This window comes from Myotis brandtii, unplaced genomic scaffold (genome assembly GCF_000412655.1).
Source record: "Myotis brandtii unplaced genomic scaffold, ASM41265v1 scaffold471, whole genome shotgun sequence".
NCBI lineage: Eukaryota > Metazoa > Chordata > Mammalia > Chiroptera > Vespertilionidae > Myotis > Myotis brandtii.
In genome coordinates, this window is record NW_005367989.1 from 1,685,815 (window position 1) to 1,691,712 (window position 5,898).

The window sequence follows — 5,898 nt, forward strand, 5'->3', positions numbered from 1 at the left end:
CGGTGCCGGGAGGCCTCGCGGCTCCGCTGATCCTGCCCGGCAGGGTCACAGATCCGGGTCCTGGACTGCGGACAGCCTCCCGCGGTGCCCCCCGCCTGGCAGGGTCACAGATCCGGGTCCCAGACTGCAGACAGCCTTGCCTGCTGCCGCCTGCCTTCAGTATGCAAATTAGCCGCCATCTTGTTGCTTCAGGGTGGGGGTCCCCACTGGGGTGCCTGGCCAGTCTGGGTGAGGGGCTGAGGGCCGTTTTCAGGCTGGCGGGCGACTGAAGCTCCAAACCTCTCCTTTTTTTCTTTTTTTTTTTATTCTGGCATTTATTTACCTTCTATGGCTGTCACTGGAGCTGAGAGCCGGCTTTCTCTCTGAGGCTCGGCTGCTGAAAGCAGGTTTCTGGCCTTTGTTTTCTGTATTCGAAACAATGTTGCGACTCCAGCTCTGAGATCCCGGCTGACTGACAGGAGGTTTCTGGGGTTTTGTTTATCTTCTATAAATGTTACAATGTTTCCAACTGAAGCTCAGAGGCCGGCAAGGCAGGCGGGGAACGTTGGAGTCCTCTGTCACTGAAGGAAGCAAGCCTCATGTTAGTTTCAAGCTGCCTGGCTGCCGGCCGCCATCTTGGCTGACAGTTAATTTGCATATCTCCCTGATTAGCCAATGGGAAGGGTAGCGGTCGTACGACAATTACCATGTTTCTCTTTTATTAGTGTAGATAATTGAAAGCTAATATTATATTAGTTTCAGATGTACAACATAATGATTTGATGTCTGCATACATTGTGAAATGATCACCACAATAAGTCTAGTTAACATCCATTATCATACATAGTTATAATTTTTTCTTTTTTTCTTGCAATGAAGACCTTTAAGTTCTATTCTCTTAGCAACTCTCAAATATGTGATATAGTATTATTAACTATAGTCACCATGCTATACATTATATCCCCATGACTTGTTTATTTTATAGCTGGAAGTTTCTACCTTTTGACCCCCTTCACCCATTTCCCAATTCCCCTTTCAACCACCAGTCTCTTTACTGTATCTAAGAGCTTGGGATTTTTTGTTTATTTTGTAGAGTATCCCATTGTATAAATACACCACAATTTATTCATCCATTCTACTCTTGCTGGCCATTTAGATTGTTTATAGTGTTTGGTGATTATGATAAATGCTGTTTTGAACATTCTTGTTCCTACCCTTCAATCACAGTTATGTTGGGTATATAAGTAGGAGTAAAATACTGGAATTGCTGGGTTGGAGGCTATGCATATGTTTACCTTCAGTAGTTACTGCTAACAGTTTTCTGAAGTGGTTGTACCAATTTATATTCCCATGTGTACTGCAGGAAAGCTCCACTTGATCCACACCCTCACCTCTATGTGGTTCTACTAGTTTCTTTAGATTTTACCTACTCTGATGAATGTGTATATACACAATTTTCAATTCCCTGATGAATAATTATGTTGAGTATTTTATTGCTTATCATATATTTATCTATTCTCTTTTATGAATTACTTGTTCAATGTTCAAGGCCATTTTTCTATTACTTCATAGGAACATTTTACATATTATAGATAATTGCGTATCAGATAAAACATGGAAAGTATCTTCTCCAGTTTGTAGTTTCTCTTTCACTCTTTTACTGGGGTCTTTTGATAAACAGGGGTTCTTAATTATGTTCTCTTTAATTATGTCTCATTTATCAATATTTTTATTTAAAAAATTATTTGCCTATCCTAAAGTCATGAAGATAATCTTTGTTATTTTTTACTTCACACATACATACAACTCCCACCTGGCCCAGAATTGTTGCTTGTGTGAAGTAGAATATTAAGATTATTTTTCTCATATGTATACCCAGTTGACCTACCATCAATATTAAAAGAAACATTTCTTTCCTTATTTATTAATATTTTATCACAAAACAAAGACTCACACATGTTTTTATTCCATTGACTATGTCTATCTGTCTATTCTTGTGCTAATATCAGACTGTCTTAATTATGTAGCTTTGCAAAATATCTTGATAACTCTTAGAGCAAGACATCTGATTTTGTTATTCTTGAAAATTGACTTATCTAGTCTTAGTTCTTTATATTTCCATATATAGATAAGTTAAATTTGTGTTAATCTCAACAAAAATACTTTAAAGTTTTTAACATACAAGCCATAAATAAGTTTAATTAATCCATTATAAGTAAACTATAATGTAGGCAGTAAACTCCTTGATATCAGTCTTGGTGATGAATTTTTGGATATGACTCCAAAAGCAAAGGCAACAAAAGCAAAAATTTAAAAAAATCAAATTAAAAGCTTCTGTGCAGCAAAGGAAATCATCAACAAAATGAAAAATCAACCTACTGAATGGGAGAAAATGTTTGCAAATCGTATGTCTGATAAGGGGCATCCAACCTCATAGAGAGGTCTAGCAACATAGCATTGAGCAATAGGAGTCATAAACAGAGTTAATATTTTATTACTCCATTTAAATGAAGTTCAAAACAGGCAAAATTAATCTATGGTAAGGAAGACGATAGTGGTTAACCTTAGGAAGGGAAGGGGAGAGACTGGGAGGAGGCATGAATAGGGAGCCTTGGGTTACTGGTAATGTTCCACTCTTGATCTTGATTGTTGTTACACAAGTGTATTGTGAAAATTCACTTAAGTGTACACTTATGCAAATGCTCATTTCTATGTGATTGCTGTACAAAAAAAAAAAGCAAACCTTAGGTAACCAACATATAAATAACCTTAATATCTCCCAAATCAATAGATGAATGGAAAGGAGGATGATAGGGGATTTCAAGGATTTGGAGGAGGAAGAGAAGGAAGAGGAGGGGAGAAGAAAGGAAGAAAAAGAAAAATACAGAACCCATTATCAATTCAATAGAAAGTAGGATTGCAGGGAGAGAAAAAAAAGCAAAGAAAGAAAGTGGATGGTAAGAGAATACACAAAAGAAATTTGCAAAAATAACCCTAAATGCATGATCAAAGTGAATGTGGATAGATAAAACTCACCCATTAAAAAACATAATTAGATGGAATAACATAAATGCATCTAAATGCCAATTAGAAAGGGCACCTAAAACCAAACAAAAAAGAAATTTTGAACATAAAGTTTTGAATAGCTAAGTAGATCTTATAGTAAGGTGTATTTCAAAAGATAGAGAATGACCCCCAAGACAATAAAAATTTGCACTTAATAATACAACATTGCATTAGAGCAAACCAACAGGATTACTGTACAAAGTAAAATGGATAAATCCAGAACTATAGTAGATGTCCAAAACTTTAATGAGAAAAATAGATCAAATAGAAAAAGCTAATAAGAATATAGAATAAACAACTAGGCTGTATCCAATATCAGCTTAGCTCTGTGCCTACTCCTACTCATCTCCCAAAATATGCACACCAAAACCCCCAGGCTGCGGATAAGAGAGTAGAATTCAATAACCTGCTCTCATGCTGTATCTTCTAGGAAAGACCCTTGGGTTCAGAGCATATGGAAAGGGACTTAAGGAGGATTCACCTCCTAGACAATACCAGATTTAAAACAAAGTCTACATATAGGCTTCATTGGAAATATGAACAAAATGAAAATATAATGACATGAAAACTATGCAAACGGAACAAGAATATGAAAGACACTCTAAAGCAACCAGAGTCTAAAGAACACATGACAACATTTCACCAGTGTTTCATACTATAGAAAAGTTTATTAAGAACGTGCGTTGAATAAAATAAGAACTTAAATCTAAGATGATAACGGCACAGAATGAAATGAAAATGGTAATTGAAAATGTAAGAAACAAATTGAAACTAAAATAACACCATCACAAAACTAATAAGTTGCATACCAAAAGGAAGCAGATGACATGGCTGAAAAATAATATTTTTACACAGAGGAAAGGCTTGAGATAAGCCCAGGAAAATCAAAGGAAAATGATTAATGGAAAAAGAAGATAATAGCGATGGAGGTGTGACAAAGATGACATTATACAATTATCTCTGAGTTAAAGAACTCAATAAATGAGTCAGAAAAAGTATTCCAATAGAAAAAATAATCCTGAAATGCAAGAATAAGAGACTCAATTACTCAAAAGTTCATATCATACTCCAAGACAAATATATTCAACAGTGTCCATTCAGAATCATATTTTTCTTATTAAATTCTGAGAATTAGAAAAAAAAGTTTCAGGCATCCAGAGACAAATAGTAAGTCTCTTATAATTGAGAACAAAAGTAGGCTGGCCCCAGTCTTCTCCAGAGTAATATTCCAGGCTAGAGGACAATAGAGCAATGTCTAACAACCTCCAAAGGAAAAGAAATGTGACACAAAAATATTATGTCTAGCCACGATTCTATTCACTTCATATATAACGACCACAAATAGATATTCTTAAAGGTGAAAGAATAAAAGGATTGTAGGATGTATTAACTTTCTTGAGATGGGAAAATGATTCAGTGAAGGAATCTAGCCAATCAAGAAATGAATAATAACACCATGGTAAATGGTGATTCCTCCCATGTTGAATTCTAAATGACAGTAATGTCACAGCATTATTAGAAAGTTTGACCCAAGTGTTCTGTAATCAGCCAAGTAGTTCTTCAGGTTGAAAGGAAGTAGACACACAGTCTTCTCTAGTATGAAAGAACTCAGGGAACATAGCACTTACAGAATATTTTTTATAAACTCTTTGAAATAAAATCTATACAACAAGAGGAGATCAAAACTTAGCACTTAGGAACAAAAATGTAAAAAAAACAACAACAGGTGATAAACATGAAGTCCATTGAAATATAGAACTAAAAATAACAGTGGGAAATATGGTTATAAAACGTAAGTGTCATAAAACTTTAAAATGTTTAACTTCAATGTCTTTTCTTAATGTCAGATAAGAAAATAAATTCAGCTTTTTATAAAAAAAACAGAATGTAGATTTGATAGTGGTTCAAGATGACAGACTGAGTTCATGTGTTGATCAACTCTCTCCCCCAAGATTGGATTAACAAGAGAGTAAAAAATAAAAAAGGTCAAATAAACAAAGTAAGGCCAGTTGTTGACAAAAAGAGTTCAGCAAGTTTGTCCAAAAAGCAGATACGGGGCAAAAGTGTATGACGCATGCAGAAGCCAGGTGTAACAGGGCCAATAAAAATAATTTAAAATGTAAATATAAAACAGTCACCCCGTATCCTCTATCTTCTCTTAGCCCAAAACCAAACAAAGACAGCTATTTTTTTAAAAAAAATTAATTCTGGGAGACCCAAAGTAAAGATGTTGATACTTTGCATAAAACATACTCTATCTTCTCATTTAAGGATTCTTCAGCATAAAGGCCAGCTCACTACCCATTCACCTTTAAGGAAACCACTTACACATCATTTCCAGTACACTTTTTCATTATTCTAAAACAACGAACAACTATGGATTATCTTAATATTAAGGGAAAATAGATAAAGAATGAGACCAAGTTAAATGTGATAAAATACCCTAGAGAAAGAAAGCTAATTTGAGAAATGGAAAACAACTTTTAAATATTCTAATTTTTATACTAGAGATAAACTAGAGGATGTTACATGCATATAACAAGAATAGGATCTATAATAAAAAAACAGTAAAATAGCAAGAAAGAACACTTAGAAAATTTAATATATAGCTACTGAAAACAAGGAATGTAGGGAGGAGAAAAATCCCAAAGAAATAGTGGACAGAAACATGCCAAAGCCGAGGGTATAGATAGGTGCTCAGATTGAGAGGACCCAGGAAATGTTCAGCATAAGTGAAATAAACACCTATCTCTAAATATGATATTGGGAGATTTTAGAATACTAAAGTTAAAGAGAAATTTTCAGAGAAAAGATAGCAACACATCAGTGCTAACATAGGAGCATTCCCTTCAA